The 18,832-nt window shown below is 38.3% G+C and overlaps 1 protein-coding gene and 1 pseudogene across 1 annotated transcript in view; both read right to left on the bottom strand.

Moving 5' to 3' along the window:
• The window catches only part of HS6ST3 (heparan sulfate 6-O-sulfotransferase 3), a 710,365-nt gene that overhangs the window by 169,681 nt on the left and 521,852 nt on the right, over positions 1–18,832 (bottom strand). The gene's annotated exons all lie outside the window — the stretch shown is intronic.
• Positions 11,150–15,942, bottom strand: LOC138089310 (ubiquitin-conjugating enzyme E2 variant 3-like; annotated as a pseudogene).

Genomic DNA, 18,832 nt, shown 5'->3' with positions numbered 1-18,832 from the left:
GTGCTCCTCCAGGCTGCCTCAGGCTGAAATCCAAGTCCAATTCCAAACCTCGTTTAACCTTACAGTTAGCTCTGCTGGTTCTCCCCTTCTTCACCTTCTCCCTGCCTTTCTTTAAATCATTTTATATATTTTACTTATTTATTTTATGGTGCGAATACTCAAGTTCTACTCTCTTAGTTTATATAATTATAATTAAATTATGCTTTAATTATACAATACAATGTTATTCACTATAGTCACCATGCCACACCCTCGATCCTCAGAACTTCTTCATCTCAGAGCTGAAAATCTGTGCCCCTTGACCCACCCCTCCCTCTCTCCCCCAGACCCCCAGAGCTTGGCAACCACCCACTCTGTTCGCTATTTCTATGAGTCTGTTGGTTTTTGTTTTTTAATTTTACATATAAGTCAGACTGTACAGTATTTGTTTTTCTCTGATTTGTTTCACTCAGTGTCATGGCATCTATGTTGTCACCAATGGCAGATTTCTTTCTTCATGACGGCTGACTATATTCCAATGTATATAAATATACCACATTCACTTAGGTTGTTTCCATGTCTTGGCTATTGTGAATAACACTGCAGTGAACATGAGAGCGCAGATACTGCTTCTCGATAGTGGCTTCATTTCTTTTGGATGTCTACCTAAAAGGGGTGTTGCTGGTTCATAGGCTAGTTCTACTTCTAACTTTTTGAGGAACCCCAATACTGTTTTCCATAGTGGCCGTACCAGCTCATACTCTCACCAGCAGTGCACTGTGGTTCTCTTTGCTCCACATCCTCACCAGGATTAATCGCTTGTCTTTCCAACAACAGTCTTCCTAACAGCTGTGAGATTATCTCTCACTCAGTTTCCTGATGATCAGTGACGTTTAACACCTTTTGTTAAAACACTTAAGTAACTACATGTCCGGAAACACTTGATCTTACACTGTTTTGAAATGGGACAAAACTGCTGTTCCAAATGATAGAAGGAGAAGCATACAAATTGAAAAGGAGATTTAGTTTTGGGAGAGACCATCCTTTATTTGAGAAGAAATCTTTTCTCTCTTCCAAAAAGTGGGACCTTTTTCATTCTGCAAATATGAAAATGTTCCCGCTCACTTAACCACTTTATTCTTGAGGAAGTCTTATACTCAGTGAAATAACCAAAATGTCCTTTTTTTAGAGTGAAATAAAAATATATCTTTTAGTACTGGAAATTGAGTATAATTGTATTTTAATTATACAATACAATGTTATTTACTGTAGCCACCATGTCATACCCTTGATCCTCAGACCTTATTCAACTTACAGCTGAAAAATAATATATGTATAGTATTTATTTATAATAACATATATATATATATATATTTATAATATAGTGATGAATTATTGTTCCTCAAAGTCGGAAAATATAGCTCTTGATTTTTATCAAATATGGGTTTAACTCCAGCTCTTTAGGAAGAGCTAAATTTATAGAATTACACGTACACTTAAAGTTTCAATTTATATCGGTGTGTATGTGTGTTGGTCTTCTGTTTGCATTCTTGTCCAAGCACTGGCTTCTCCAAGATCAGGAATGGAGACTGAACTCCTGCAGTAAAGCATGCAGGCCTGGACTTCTCTCCATCTTACCCTGGAAGGAAGGCTGGACATGGTGCAACCAAGGCTGGAATGGATTATTCAGATGCTACATTTCCTGGTATTTCACGCTAAAGCTAAACAGGATAAACGGAATCCTTGCATTTATCTCTGCCTTCTCCTGAATCATGACTTTTTAATTAAAAAAAATAGTAAAGAATAAAAAGGGCATAAAGTCACAGGGATATTTCTCTTGAGAATGGGAGAGGAGACCAAATCAAGTAAGAGACATAGAAAAAAATGTTTAAAGTGAAGCTGAAATATCAGTCTACAGTGCATGGGGGCAGGCATGGAGATAGAGGGGAAGGCATTGAGCTGGGGGCTGGGTTAAGAAGTCAGCCAGTGAACACTGCTGACCCCGGACTCAGAAAGTGGAAGTGCCATGTGCTGCCAAGGCTCTCCCTCATTCTGAAGAAGGACTATTTATTTCTGCTGAGGCTAAATCAGTTTGTGAACTCCAGAACTGTGAGTCCATTTGAGGGTCACGGAAGACAGGCTGAATGTAGAACTTGTGAATGTTTACTCCTCAGAGTGATGAGAAGCTTGGCCCCTCTCCTACTGAACTCCCACAATGTTAGCTGGTTCAACCCCTTCAGAAGGATGCTAGAGGTTATTTCTCTAAGAAAAAGGACCACCTATATGAAGAAAAGAAAAGAGAGAGAGAAATTGACACTTGGAAGTCATCCAGCAAAAAAAAAAAAAAAAAAAGCTGACATATTTGATGATCTTCTTATAAGATTTTATTACTTACTAATAATATGAGCAATTATTCAGACACTTGAAAAAAATCTCTCTGCATAAAAGAGGTAAAAACGGGCCATTATTTTTAAAGCATTTGGAAGACAAGAAAGTTTAAAACAACTAATTAAAAAATCCTAAGGGGTGAGAAAATATTGTGATCATGAACCAAGAATTGGATGCTATTGAAAGGAGGAACATGGTATTAGATATTAAAATTTTAATATCAGAAATGTAAAATACCAGCATGAGGATCAGCAAGTACAAGGTAAGTTTAAGAAACCTCTCAGAAACTGAAACAAAAAGTTCAAGAAACAGAAAGCACAAGAGAAAATAATACATTCAAAAATCAATAAGGAAAATATCCTTGAAATAAAGGACATGAGTTTCTAGATTAAGTTGCCCACAAAGTGCCTACAAAGCAAAATGACTGATAAGAAGAATGACTGATAACATTGGAACTAATCAGAAGTGAATTCCTGTTGTTTAAGCTGCTCAATCTGGGGTTCTTTGTTACGGCAGCCCTCACATGGGAACTGGGTCATGGCGACTGTTCTGTCCAGAGCACGGGTCAGGGACACGTCCTTGCAGTTAGGTAGGCAGAGATTCGGCTGCAGGGAATTGCCACTGTCAGTCAGCTTGGGAAGAGGGTGAACCCTGGTGCAGAAAATGAGCAGCTCTTTAAATACATATAGGAGAAAAGACTTCCTTCTGGTCTGAGTTCTAAAGGATTTGGGAGAGTGGGTATGATGGCATTTGGACCCAGGACTCCTAAGTCCAGTATAAGTGAACAAGCTACTCTCGAGTGGTGTACTTTCATTTTCCCTAAGTGTTCCGTAAACTCCTCTTGAAGTTCCTGGCTGCTTCTGTTGCACTGGGAGGTCTGATCCCAAGTTTCAGAAGGCCTGATCAAGGGATGGTCAGAGCGGAACATCGGTGGAGGGACCCCCAAGGCAGGCAGCTATGCTCGGTAGAAAGCACTTACAAGGTCTTTTGGCTGCACAAATAGCACGGCATTTTCCATTTCTGTTAGCTGCTCATTACTCATTTGACACAACAGTTTTTCAAGCATCAGTGGATTAATCAAAGCCTTGGGAAAATATCTGATTACCTGAAACAAAATCTGACTCAAATATATAAAAAGAGCAGTTCAGGATTTTATTTAATGAGCCAAATCGCGAAACCTCCTCCATCTGTACGCATATACGTGACTTTCATGTGTTAAGTCACCTCAGTCATGTCTGACTCTTTGTGACCCCAGGGACTGTAGCCCACCAGGCTCCTCTGTCCTGGGATTCTCCAGGCAAGAATACTGGAGTGGGTTGCCATGTCCTCCTTCAGGGGATCTTCCCAATCTAGTGATTGAAACTCTCTCTCTTACATCTGCTTTGCAGGTGGATTCTTTACCATTAGCACCACCTGGGAAGTCCATATGTGACTTCTATCCAATAACAACAGAGAATTCTCCCTGGATGGATCTAGGAACAATACTCCACTTGTGTATTAGATACTATTCTCTGCCTGAAAGTTCCTTTCTCTCTAGAACCACTATTTCTCTCATTTCGCTCTTCTACTGAATTATTTCCACTAGAACACATTCTTGCTGTAAGACTTCATTGGCTTAAGAGAATTTACTCCTGATCTCACAGTCCCTTCTGCTCTCGCCCTTTCCATTTCTCTTGATACTAAACTCCTGGGGGAAAGATGTCTGTATTCACTAGCTCTGCCTTTTACCCACCAACCTCCCTTGAAATTATCTCAAGTAGATTTTGTCCCTATTACACCACTAAAAATGACTTTGCCGAGGTCAACAAGGACCTCCTCTGATTCGACCTCTTAGCAACATTAAACACAGCGGGCTGCTTCCATGTTCTTAAAGCATTTTCTTTATTTGGTTTCCAGGACACCGCATTCTCCCAACTTTCCTATTTCATCTCTGGCCTCACTTCTTCTAAGTCTTCTTTATTGACTCTTCCCCTTCTTTTCAGACCTCAAAATGCCAGAGTGCCCCAAGGGCTCAGTTCTTTCTATAGTAACTTCATTTTCTACATTTACTCCTTAGTTGATCTCATACAATCCCATAGCTTTGAAAATAATCTATAAAGTGATGACTTTCAAGTTTTAAGTCTCCAGCTTCAATTTGTCTTCCCAACCCCACAATGGTGTATTCCATGCTACTTAAGGCTCAATTTTCTGCTCTTCCTCCCAACCCTATTCCTCTACCCTATTTAAGGAGCTGCAACCGTGGGCTGAGTCAATAGAATAGCTATAATGACAATTTCCTACTGTTTTCTTTCTTAAAATGAAAGGTCTTTATAACGTACCTCCCTTATTAGAGAATTTTTAATATTTTAAAATAATATCATTTTCAGAGCAGCATTCAGAGCAAAATAGTGGTATGAAAAGAGATTTTTAAGTGTTAAAGAGAAGACAAAAGGTTACTTTCATAACATAGGAAACTTGGAGAACCATCAAATCACACATATCCTTTGGTTACCAACTCTTCGGAAACTAAATAAGGTACAGGCTTAAACCACCTCTGCAGAGACTAAGGGAAGCATGAGAGAGAGATTTCTTGATGTGAGCCCAGATGGGTCCCAGCTAGAAATGGGCCACTAGAACAGGGAGACACATTGTCCCTCCAAGCATTTACAAGACTGGGTAGGCAGCATTTTGTTCTGGAAGATGTCAAGACAACATGTCCTTCCTGCAGGGAGAAGCAGGGATCCAATGACCTCCTGAGGGCTCCACTCGGATTCATGTGCACCATTACATTATCACCATGCTTTGGCGACACAGTGCAATAAACACATAACATTAAACCAATTCCCATCTGGAGCTATCCTGGCCTAGGCAAACTCAGTAGCCATCAGGGTGTACACTCAAGGAGGTGTTCACATATGTGTACCTCCAGCATAGCTTACTTTATTTTATTTTAATACATAATGCCCTTCCAGTTTCCTTTGACGTCTACTGCAAATAACAGGTTTTAGCACATCAGGTGATATTTTGCTTCCTGAAGCATTTAAATTAATTTTCTATTACCAATGCAAATGTGTACTTTCCAATTTACCCGCTGCACAATAAAACCTAATTTAAAGCAATTAATGTTCATTAATGGCCCCATCTGCATGTTTATCGCTTTATCCTTAAATACTAGAGACATGGTATCCATATTTTATTGCTCACTTCTTATCAGCAAGAATTCTTATCCTCAAGGGTAAATGTAAGACTAATGTGCCAGTACCTCATGTCTTTATAAGAAAACCACATTGCCGTTTATTTTTCCTGTAAAAATCTAGATGAACAAGTTATATGTGCATTATACCAAATGTACCTAATACCGAAAAAAGAGACGATTTGTAATGGTGTGCTTGCGTGGGTGCATGCATGTTCAGTCACTTCAGTCATGTCCAATTCTTTGTGACCCTATGGACTGTCATATGCCAGGCTCCTCTGTCCATGGGATTCTCCAGGCAAGAATACTGGAGTGGGTTGCCATGCGCTCCTCCAGGGGATCTTCCCAAACCAGGGATGGAACCCCTGTCTCCTACGTTGCCGGCAGATTCTTACTGCTGAGCCACCTGGGAAGCCCAAGGATGCGCTTAGCTCCCTCCATTGTCTTCCTTTCCCGCCTAGAACTGGTGTGACACAGTAGTTAAATGTGCTCAGCGCAGTCCTGAAAGGATTTTGCCAGGAGTGGATGGAGTGTAGCAGCAGCACTATGACCTTTTCCTACCTCGCCACCTTCAGCAGATCAGGGCCTCTAAGGGAACTGACAGGCAAGCGTGGATCTTATGATGTCGCAGAGCACTCTGAGCATGCGCCTGGCATGCTCTGCCACTTTGCTAGGTGCTTTAGCTGTTCCGCTGAGGACACTAACCTACCTTTCTGAGTATCTGTTTTCTCAACCCGCCTGATCAGGTTCTTCTCAGGACTGAATACGGTTGTATGCTACAGGATAAACACATATCGTGATTAACAGGGTAATATCCAATGGTCCACACTTCCTGGGTTCAAATCCTGGCTTCCTCTCTCCTGGTCTGTGAATATGTATGAACCTCTCTGTGCCTAGGTTTTCTCATCTATAAAAGAGGCATCGTAACAGCATCTTATCTTTTTTACAAGAGCCCCATCATAGCAAGGGTTCTTATAAAAATTAGAATGAGTTCATACCTATAAATAGCTTAAAACAGAGCCTGACAAATAGTAAAGACTTGGTGAACATTAAGAAAAAACACAGTAGGTACTTTGGAGACCACAGCTATTTTTATTAAAGGCTTTTCCCTAAAGTCACAGTCTGTGGTGCTAAAATGAGGCTTCTGGGCTTAGAGACGAGAATCCTGGCACAAGGGAACGTGCAGGTGGCTGGTTTCGCCACCCCCACCCCATTCTAGAGCAAGGCGTAGCAAGTACCTCTTCTGTGACACACATGTCTAGGGCCCTGACTGCCAAATGCATATAGAGTTCTTGAAACAAAGAGAGAAGGAAAAAAAAAACACAGAAAAAAAAAGCTGAAAGTAAATAATATGTTTACACTATTGTAAGAAAAAAGCAAATGAGTTTGGAAGGGATTTTTTTTTTTTTTAATAATGTTGCTTAACCAAGATAACTCATCTGATTTCTCTATTCCTAAAAAAAAAAAAAAAAGTTAATAAATGTTTCCACACGTGTGATTTCAGTGAAATTTACATTTATGAGTCATTATCATTTTGGTGGAAGGCAAAATGATGTTCAGCTTGTCACTAGAGGGGCAGATGGAGATAGAGTTTAGGAAGTTGACACGCTAGCTGACAGAAATGAGTATAATTTACGTTCCAGCCAGCCCAATGGCAAGCAATTATCTCTGAACCAGGATAACAAATGTGCTTTTTTATCCTCAAAAAGTTGACATGCATTATAGAAGTTTCCAGAAGGCATATTTCCTGTAAAGAAGCAACTGCTTCTGTATTCAACATTCAGTACAAGAGTATAATTGGATACTGACCCTTTCAGAAGACTTTGTTACAAGTTAAAGTTGGATATTAAGAGAATAGAACAATCTACCTGGAGTTGTCTGCTACTTTCTATTTACTATTTGACTGTTTAAATATTGCCTTACAAGCATACTTTTACTTCATATTCAATACCATTGATGGATTTGGGCTTTAGCAAAATACAAATTGCTTTATGCACGATCCACAGTCATACTATTTTATGAGGATCATAAATAAAACAAATAAAAGTGGGAATTTGATGTTTATCGTGGTTTAAAAACCCTCTTAGTAGGAGAAAGACATTTTTGATTCCATGATTAGTTGACATCTCCATAAGAAAAAAACACAAACATTGGCAAATACACTGGTGTCATTCATCATAGATGACATAATTAAAATGTATTAATATAAACATTAAGACAATTTAAATGTCTTTTAGTGTGAATTTTTGAATGTTTTGACTCAACTTTATTCTACATAAAAAAGCCACTGAACTAGATGCACTGTCTTATCTACAAATTACACATCTTGAAACAGGATGAAATATTTATATGAATTACTTTCATTTACTTATTTTCATCAAGGCATAAAATATAGCTACTATTTGATAAAAAGTAAAATTCTGAAAATTAACTTACACAGAAAGATCAGAAATGTGCATCCACAGCCTGTTAGAAATGGAAATGACCATAGTAATTATCTAGTTCAAATCCCTTATTTTGGAAATAAGGAAGCTGAAGTTAAAAATATTGTAACATTCTAACCATGGTATTAAATAACAGCAATGGTAAAGAAAAAAATGAAACTATCTTCAGCCCTTTGAAAATTAACCATAACTATTTTTAAAATGTATTTATTTTAATTGGAGGCTAATTACTATAACAGTAGTAAAATCTTAATTTAATACAAATATTGGAAATAAAGCAGTATTAGAAAAAAATCAATATATAAAATAGATATATAATGAGACCCTACTGTATAGCTCAGGGAACTCTACTCAGTTCCCTCTGTTGATCTAAATGGGAAGGAAATCCAAAAAAGGAGGACATATATGTACATATAGAGTTGATTCATTTTTCTGTACAGTAGAAACCAACATAACATTGCAAAGCGACTATGATCCAATAAAAGTTAATTTAAAAAGAAATCAGCATGAATTAATGTAGTTCAATGAATTGATGATAATACACCTGCAATGCAGGAGACCTGGGTCAGGAAGATCCACTGGGGAAGGCAATGGCAATCCATTCCAGTATTCTTGCCTGGAAAATTCCTTGGACAAAGGAGCCTGGCAGGGGGGTCGCAAAGAGTCAGACACGACTGAGTGATTGCATATGCATACACTAAGGTATATTTTTACATGCCATAAAATCCACCCATTTTATATGCAAAATTAAATAATTTTTCTAAATTTTTACAGTTGGCAGCCATCACCACAAGACAGTTTTAGACCATTTCCATTACTCCAAAAAATTCCCTTGAGCCTGTTTGCACTCAATCCTGCTTTAACCCCCAAACCCAGGCAGCCACTGATGTACTATCTGTCTCAATAAATCTGCCTTTTCTGGACATCTCATATAAATGGAATCAAAGAATACAAAGATTTGTTTTTTTTGTGTGGCTTCTTTCACTTAGGATAATGATTTTGTGGTTCATTCATGCTGTACAATGTATCGGTATTTTGTTCCTTTTTATATTGCTGAATAGAATTTAATTATATGGCTATACCACATTTTAAAACTCATAGGCATTTTCATTGTTTCCAGTTTGGGACTATTATGAATAATGCTGCTGTGAACATTTATGTACAATTCTTTGTGTGGGCATATATTTTTATTTCTCTTGTGTAGATTCCTAGAAGTGGAATTTGGAATTACAAGGGTATGTGGTAAGGTTATGTACATTTTTAGGAAACTGCCAAAATGATTTTCAAAGTAGATGCATCATTGTGTATTCCCACCCGAATGTAGGTGTCAAATGTGTTTCTGTGTCTACTGAGATGGTCATATGCTTTCTGTTGTTTCTTCTCTTTATGTGGTTATTATACTGATTGATTTTCAGATATAAACCAACTTGCATTCCTAAGATAAATCTCACAGGCTCATGGTACATAACCCCTTTTATATGCTGCTGAATTTGTTAATATTTGTTAAGGAGTTTGCATCTATCTTTATAAGGGATGTTGGTCTATAGTTTTCTTTTCCCGTGATGTTTTTATCTGGCTTTGGCATCAGGGTAAATCTGGCCTGACAAAAAATTAGATAAGAAGTGTTCCATTTTCATCCATTTTCTGTTTGTCAAAACTGATATTTCTTCTTTAAATATTTGATAGAATGCACTGATTAAGACATGAGGGGCTGGGCTTTTGTCTGTGGGATGATTTTAAATTACTAATTAAATTTCTTTACTTGTTCTGGTCTTTTCTGATTCTCTATTTCTTCTTGAATCCACTTTGGTAATTTGTAAACAGATTTTTTTTTTTTTCTGTTCTGATCTTTATTGTTCCCTTCCTTCTGCTTACTTTCAACTTGGCTTGCTATTTTCTTTTTTGGTATTTTAAGGTGAAAGCTTAGGTTACATTGGGATTAGAAACTTTCTTCGGTGTTATAAGCATTTAGAGTTGTAAATTTTCCTCTATGTGTTGCTTTGGTTGCATTCCATAATTTATGTCTGTTTTGTTTTAGTCTTCATTCAATTCCAAATATGTTTTTATTACTTTTTGGTTTCTTCTTTGACCCATGGGTTATTTAGAAGTATCTTAGTATCGAAATATTTGGCGCAGATTTCTTTCTGTTTTAGATCTGCAATTTAATTATTTTGTGGTCAGAAAACAGACGTTGCATAATTTAAGTTAAAAAATGTACTGAGAATTATTGAATGGCTCAGCACATAGCCTGTTGAGTTACTTCTTATATCAGTTATTGAAGTGGATTATTGAAATCCCCAACTATTACTTCTTTAATTGTCTATTTCTCCTTTCAGTTCTGTTGGTTTTTGCTTCAAGCATTTGAGTTTCTATTATTAGGTGCATATACATTTATAATTGTGATATCTTTCTGATGTATTGACTCTTTTGACATTATGAAATATCTTCTTTGTTTCTATAATATTACTATATTAAAATTTGTTCGATATTACTATAACTACTCCAGACCCATAATCATTATTGATTCATGGTATATCCTTTTCCAATCTTTACTTTCAAGCTATTTATGTCTGCATCTCTTCTAGACAGCATACAGGCATCACAAAACAGCAAAAAAAAAAATTGGATTTTTTCTCTCCTTAATTAGCACCTTACAGGTTTAAATTACAAAGCCAGTAAAGACACCATCTACCCTACACAAGCAATTGTAAGGTTAGGTAATGAGACACAGTTTTAGCACTGTATTCTTAGGAAAATTTGCATACTGTTTCTTTTAGATAACTTTTCCATTTGGAAATAAGTGTTTAACTGTTCCTGGAGATCAGATATGGCTTATCTGAGTTTCTAGTCACTTCTTGTCTTTTTTCTCTGTGGTCTTGATGACTTCAGATATCCCATTAGTTCTAAGGATACACAGAAAACTTTAAAACATTTCACTATTTATAACTTAATATTCCTTCAAGAAGGCAGCTTTTCTTATTGCTTACAATATCATCAACCAGGTAAGGGACTGATGCCAACAGAGGAGTGCTTCACTTTTTAACCTTAACAATTTTATGACTCTGTTGGGCTCTGCACCTGCCAGTTAAGACTGACTGCTTCTTTCCAGCCACTACATGTAGACACTTCATCGTTCTTCTTGTTCCCAATAACACACACTCTTCTCTCAAAGTCTGCCCTTCAAAACACATATAACAATATATTGCATTCTCTGAGAATCCAATTGCATCCAATTCCCATCATTTAATATTTAGAAAATACACTGTCTTCTTGTCACTTAGGTTATTATTTCCATGAACCAACCTACAACAACAGGACACTGTGTTGACTAAAATGTCCCAGAGCTGGAGCTAGTGTTCTGGTTAAGCCCATCTTTCTCTGAACCTCAGGAAGATAGGAATGAGAACTATCCAATGAGTTAAGTGTGAGGAGCAACATTTTGGAATGAACAAAGGTAGACACTTTCATACATTGGAAAAGGCAATGGCAACCTACTCCAGTGTTCTTGCCTAGAGAATCCCAGGGATGGGGGAGCCTGGCGGGCTGCCATCTATGGGGTCGCAGAGTCGGACATGACTGAAGTGACTTAGCAGCAGCAGCAGCAGACACATCTTTGTTGATTTCCACCTTGGGTAGGCTCAAGATGGCAAAGTCATCGTGTCTCCTACAGACAATTCTAGAATGTCGACCATTCATCTGCAATGTCATTGCTGAAACTGCTAGTGTCCAAGCAATGCGAAATTATTTGACTCCAACCATGGTAAACTAAAGGACTGTTTTATTCTTAACATTTCCCCAGGTCTTTGAATTTATATCTGAGACACCTTTATTAATTTTTGCAATCTAGGCTAACAAGTCTACCTACCATGCTTCATAAGGTAGATGACAGGGAGCATAGGGGCAGTTCCTCTTGAAACTTTAAAATAACTTATCAGATTAACCTAACAATTACAGATTTAGGGGGGACTCCAATTTTGGAGATAGGGCAAGTATTTAATATATAAAAGGTTGCTACAATTTAAAGTACCTGAAGACTGGAGGTGTCTTCTGAATTAGAGGCTTGTGTCAGATAAGGTCTGTTTTTTTATAAACATGCAAAAATGATTTTATGTCTGTCAAATAAGCTGGAAGGATTTTGTTTGTCAAACATTTATTACTTATCTATAGCAAAAATGTTTTATAATGGTTCACATATTTGAAAGCATTCCCATGTCCATTAATAGGCTTTATTCTTATCACAATTCTGGGAGGTATGTTATTATACACAAATTACAGCTGAGACCCATTCTGCACAGTTATTAAGGGGAAGAATCTTGATTGGAATTCAGTACTTCTGATGTTGTATTGAATAATATATTTCACACTATACAACAGAGGTCTCTTCATTAAAAATTTAATTTCCTTGCTAGTCTTACCATGCGGGTATGGAACAAGGGTACATATGTTTCAGTATATGTAAGAAAAAATAAATTTAGTAATTGAGTTCAAAGGCCATTAGGGAATTAAGTAAACTTTAGTGCATCTACAAATTAAATCCTACTCATTAAAAAGTACTATGTAGAATACCTATTATCATGAGAATATAACAACAATATGTAAGCAGAGAAAATTTACCAAAGACTGTGTAAACAGAATAGATAGTTCAGAGGTAGGTGCACACATACAGAGTAAATTGCTTTATGACAAAAGTGCCAAAAATTCAGTAGGAAAAGAATTTATTTATGGTGTGATTTATGGTGGGCTATTGTACATCATCTTGAGAAATCATGGGTGGGAAACATTACTGGAGAATGAATTACTAATTTCATTAATGTTCTGCTTTGCATATTACTTTTTTTTGGAAGAACAAAAATCAATTTATTCAGTATATAACTTTAAACTGTACCTGGCATCTAGGTGCATGACCATAATTTACTTTTCTTGCATTTCAAAAAATATCACATGACCTGGTAGCTCAGTGGTAAAGAATCTGCCTGCCAATGCAGGAGATGAAAGTGACTCAGGTTCAGTCCCTGGGTTGGGAAGATCCCCTGGAGAAGGAAATGGCAACCTACTCCAGCATTCTTGCCTGGGAAATCCCATGGACAGAGGAGCCTGGTGGGCTACACGTCCATGGGGTCACAAAGGAATCAGATATGACTTAGTGATTAAACAACAACTGTTAACAATGCTTTTTTCAGAGGTTCAAAGACAAGCTTCACCATTCGCTTAGTTTATGAACAAAGACATAGAAATATTAGTCTAATTTGGAAGCTCTTCAGGGAATTATACCTATAGATATGTTTCATACATTATCTGATTTTCTCTTGGCAACCAAAGATTCTGAATTATAATTAAACCAAAGACTCATCATCATAACAGTGAAAATGAGTGAGATCTCTCACTACCAAAAACTATGCTCAGCTCATTCCTTTGTTCTTGAGATGTGAGTTCTCCTCTCAGAAGATATAAAGAGACTTGAGCAGCCTGATAGAAGATGGACAAGGAAACAAGGTCAGGAGACACATCTCCACTGCGTCACATTACGGCTTAATTTTTTGGTCTTTTCCCCCCAGCCATTCGTACCCAACTTCCAGAGACAAAATGCGCATGCAGTGAATATGGAAGGGGAAAGATCTACAGGTTTTTGGCAGAGTTTCATTTTACTCTTTATCATCAATGCCTCACTTCCCACAGCACTGGCTCTAGTAATACTCAGCATACAAGCAGAATTTTCTTCGTGGGGACGGCTCACCACAGAGGGTCTTTGAACCATCTTCTACGTGAAGTAATAGTTCTTTTATACAGGCTTCCAAGAAGCCTGATTGGGGGATAGATACAAATGAAAACACCGAAGCAAAAATCAGTAGTCCTCTCTTTGACAGCTCCCCTCCCTTTGACATGAGTTTTGACTAAATTTAAAATGATGATGTTTTCTATTACATGTATCCTTCTGGACATAAGCCATAATCATGTGCATGTCAAGCACTTTTGGATTCCCCGTTGAACTTGACTTTGAAACTCATTTTCTAACATATATGAAATGTCCCCTGATTTAGTCTCCTTAAGACAAAGTGACCATCCACCCGCATCAGGGATGGGCTCATGGTTTCTCGAGTCCCTGCCAGCATGAATGTGTGGTTTTTGTTGTTGTTGTTGTCGTTGAGAAATTGGGTTGAACTGAAAAGCACAAAGTAAGGAAGTAAGATGGTCATTTTATTTTTTCCTGTCAGATACTGGCAGAGAAAAAAATATAAACTTAACAATGTCCTAAGGGCTCAGGTGATATTTGCCATCCACTGATAAACACCTCAAAAAAAAAATAACAAAAATTGCTGGTAAGCCAGCCAAGACAGCCAAAAATTTCCTTCAACTCTTGATGGGGGAAGAAAAAACCAAACTAATTCTAACCTTGTCAAATTAAATAATCACTTCACACAGGTTAACTCTATTTTTTTTTTTCTAATAATGATGGTTTTTAGAATAGGCATATCTAAGCATGTGTAAAAGATAAACATGAGATGGATGTTCTTATACTAATGATTAAAAATAAGCCACAGAGAGGCTGGTTCCTACAGATTTGATTTGTTTCAATTAGGATATTTCTTTTTTGCAAGTGGCATTTTTACAAACAAAAATTGCAAAAGGCTTTATCCATAACCTACTATCTAGTCTGTTAAATGGGAAAGAATGAAAGATAAGAATTAAATCCACAGTGAACAGACAATTGGGTTTTCTAAAACTCTTGGTTCAAGATCCGTGTGAGTAAAGAAGTGAAGCTCCCCTGCCTTTGCATTCACCTCAGGAAAGATTTTAGCAAATGCAAGATCCCGAATAGTACTGACATTTTAAAAACTTGCTCAAAGCATTTCTATTTTCTTGCAGAGCAAACAGCCAACCATCAAAGTCTGGTCATCAATTCATTGACAATTACTCTGATGTGACTGGAATTTTGTGACATTGTAAGAAAATCTGCCCCATTTCCTTTACCAGCGTTGCTTTCTTTTTAAAGAGGCATTTCTTAAAAACAACCAAGTAGGAGGACGAAGATGGCCCTGTAATGCCTTTTAAAATTTACAGTTTTAGAGTAATTACGAGTGTTATCGCTGACTGCAGCAATATTTCCAGAAACTGTGCCCCCACAGTTCCTCAAAGACTGGAGGCATAATTCACATCAAAGGTTACTAAGCATCTCTTTGACTGAATTTAGCTTTCCCTTCAAAGAAAGATACAGAACAATTTGTCCTAATGCACTGTACAATCAAGAACGAGCAGGTGAGATGCTTTCAAACCATAAGGCTATATATCAACAATTCAATATGAAGTGATGATGGCTATTTTACCCATCAGCTTCTTTTACTATGTGTACCAAGTACATCAAAGCAGAGTCATATCTTAGAGATGAAGAATGAGGAAGCAAAAGATAGACAAACAGAAGGGGGAAGGAAGAGAGAGAAGGACAGGAGGGAAGGGAGGGAGAGAAATGGGTAGAGAAGAGATGGAATAGAGAGAAAGGCAAAGAAACAAAAAGCGTGTTCGAGCCTCTCTTCCATAGATGTGGAGACCATAGATGGAGAGGACGACGTGAAGACTGACTGGCAGGGAGCGGATTATCTGAGTTTGAATGAGGGGGGATTAGATTTACACACAGAAGAGCATCCAGCATGTCCCAGCACTACCTTTCCCACAGCTCCAAAGGGTCTAATCTCTTCCTGGAAAGACAGCTGCTCCCCAAGATGAAAAGAGCTAGGAATGAAGAAGGGGGCTGGCCCAACAGGCACAGTGTCGGAACATCTGTGACCAAGGGATGGAGGCAGCAGTTGGGAAAATGCCATATTGGTCCCCATGGAGAGAAATACGGGAGACTCTCAGCTCCCAGCATGTTGTTCCCTGCGCCCACACCACTCGCGCGTTACTGCTTTTACTCACGTGGTCCACAGCCACGACACCATCTTGTCTGTCTTTCCTGCTACTTAACATGAGGGCTTTCTTGATACATTTAGCTTAAGGGAAGGCGATAGTAAGCTTCTCTTATTGGACTGCATATCAAAATTTCTATATATATTGGACTGTCTACCAAATATAAAATTGTTTATTTTGTATAAGTGTGTGTATATATGCATGCACGCAAATATATATGAATACAGTTGTTCAGTGGTGTCCAACTCTTTGCAACACCATGGACCGTAGCCCACCAGGCTCCTCTGTCCATGGGACTTTCCAGGCAAGAGCACTGGAGTGGGCTACCATTTCCTACTCCAGGGACAAATATATATACAGACACACATATATACACACATACATACAAATAAGCATGTATATATTATATATATATATATATATACACCACTTGCATACATACAAATGAATTTATATAGAGAGATATACATATATATAATCAGTTCAGTTCAGTTGCTCAGTCGTGTCCGACTCTTTGCAACCCCATGAATCGCAGCACACCAGGCCTCCCTGTCCATCACCAACTCCAGGAGTTCACTCAGACTCACGTCCATTGAGTCAGTGATGCCATCCAGCCATCTCATCCTCTGTCGTCCCCTTCTCTTCCTGCCCCCAATCTCTCCCAGCATCAAAGTCTTTTCCAATGAGTCAACACTTCACATGAGGTAGCCAAAGTACTGGAGTTTCAGCTTTAGCATCATTCCTTCCAAAGAAATCTCAGGGTTGATCTCCTTCAGAATGGACTGGTTGGATCTGCTTGCAGTCCAAGGGACTCTCAAGAGTCTTCTCCAACACCACAGTTCCAAAGCATCAATTCTTCGGCGCTCAGCCTTCTTCACCATCCAACTCTCACATCCATACATGACCACAGGAAAAACCATAGCCTTGACTAGATGGACCTTTGTTGGCAAAGTAATGTCTCTGCTTTTCAATATGCCATATATATATTATATAATATACTAATATAATATATATAATAGTAGAATTTAATTATACATGTAATTATTTTGTTGTTGTTCAGTCACTAAGCCATGTCCAACTCTTTGTGACCCCATGGACTGCAGTGCACCAGGCTTCCCTGTTCTTCACTATGTCCAGGAGTTTGCTCAAACTCATGTCCATTGAGTTGGTGATATATATATAAATATAAACATACACATATATATATATATATATATATGTCTGAGACTAGATACAAGGTATTAAGCTTCTACATATCTGATACATGTCATGACAGCAATGTATAGCATTGTATGTCATGACAAATATGAATTATGAGTGCATTCATTCATTCCACAAAAGTTTACTAAAGATTTTGTTATGAGCAAAGAATTGAACCACGTACTTCAGAGATAAGAGAGTCAAGGAGAATATGGTTTCCATAGTTCAAATGAGTTTCAAACTTCATTAAGGAAAAGTCATGTGAACAACTCATTGAGCACTGAACAGTATGAAGCCAGTGTCCTGATACAGATAAAACCTGAGGCTGAGAAGAACTAAAGAAAGAAGGGATTTTCATTGTATGGTCTCAGGGTGGAAGGGTACAAGGAAATGTCTCTTGAAGGAGATATTTTAGAGTTCATTTTAACAGTTGGAGAAGGAGTAAGAGGTCTGCAAGCCAGTAGAAAAATGTGAGCAGGGCCCTGCCAGAAGGAGAGGACACCATTCCAAGGAATCGCATGGAGGTTCACCCACCTGGAGAGGAGGCTACAGCAAGGAAGCCATGCCAGGGACAAGGCAGTCTATGATGTGGACACCATGTTGAATCTAAGTCAGAAGATGGGGCAATTATTGAATCGGTCAGGGATGATAATGGGGAAGACAAGGCATTTTAACTAAGTATTAAACAATAAATATGGCTTCTATAGTCAGAAGTGGGATGAAAAAAAAAAAAAAAACATTCCAGAAGAACAGGATGGCATTAGGAAATGAATGTAGATAAGAACATATTGTGGACTTAGGGATTGGTGAAAGTACAATTAGGATAAGAAACTTTGCTCATTCCTGGCACATGCTAGTGAAAGCCACTCAGTTGGGCCTGACTCTTTGCCACCCCATGGACTGTGGCCCATCAGGCTCCTCTGTCTATGGGATTCTCCAGGCAAGAATACTGGAGTGGGTTGCCATTTCCTCCTCCAGGGGATCTTCTGGATCTAGTAATCGAACCCACATCTCTTGTATCTCCTGCATTGACAGGTAGGTTCTCTACCACTAGTGCCACCTGGGAAGCCCCAGTCACCAGTGAGGAGGGGCTAAAGGATTTTCAAAGGCAAAAGTGACAGGACCAGCACTGTGAGTGACATAAAGGATGGATTAGAGAAGAAGTAGCAGAAAGAATAGCCTATCACTGCACCACAGACTCAAATGAACAGGGATTTAGGTAACAGTAGGAATTGAATAGATAGAGATAGAATGACTTTGAAAACATCAGAAAGGTAGAACTATCTACTGCTATTACATAGCTTTCCCAGACCAACCCACCCAAAAGAACACAGTGTTGCAAGGCAATAAATATATACCGCAAGCTCTCTAGGCTTATTTTGGCCGTGGTTTAGGTCCATACACTTTATTTCCCCACTAGCGTTATTCTCATATTTTGGTCTTCTGCCCTATTAGCTCAATTGCCTGTTTCCAGGCAAGTTTCTACATCTCTCTTGGACTTAAAATAAGTTCTACTTCCCCAATTTGTAATTCAGCATTCATTTTTGTATTCGTTCTGTTCCTGGTTACTTCAGGTAAGTGTATCCCTCATCCCAGCCTCTGCCTTTGGACCCAAACCCCAAAGGTGTCCTACTTGTTCAGAACCTACCGTATTTCTTGAGCCCCCTGGAGGTAGATCCACCAAGGAAGGAGTTAGTAGAGGAGGACTTCTGTACAGAGTAGATGCAGGAAGGAAATAAAAGTAAAAAAT

This window comes from Capricornis sumatraensis, chromosome 12, assembly GCF_032405125.1.
Source record: "Capricornis sumatraensis isolate serow.1 chromosome 12, serow.2, whole genome shotgun sequence".
Lineage (NCBI taxonomy): Eukaryota > Metazoa > Chordata > Mammalia > Artiodactyla > Bovidae > Capricornis > Capricornis sumatraensis.
Note: the sequence above shows the minus strand (reverse complement) of the source record. Positions and strands in the feature narration are given on the sequence as shown.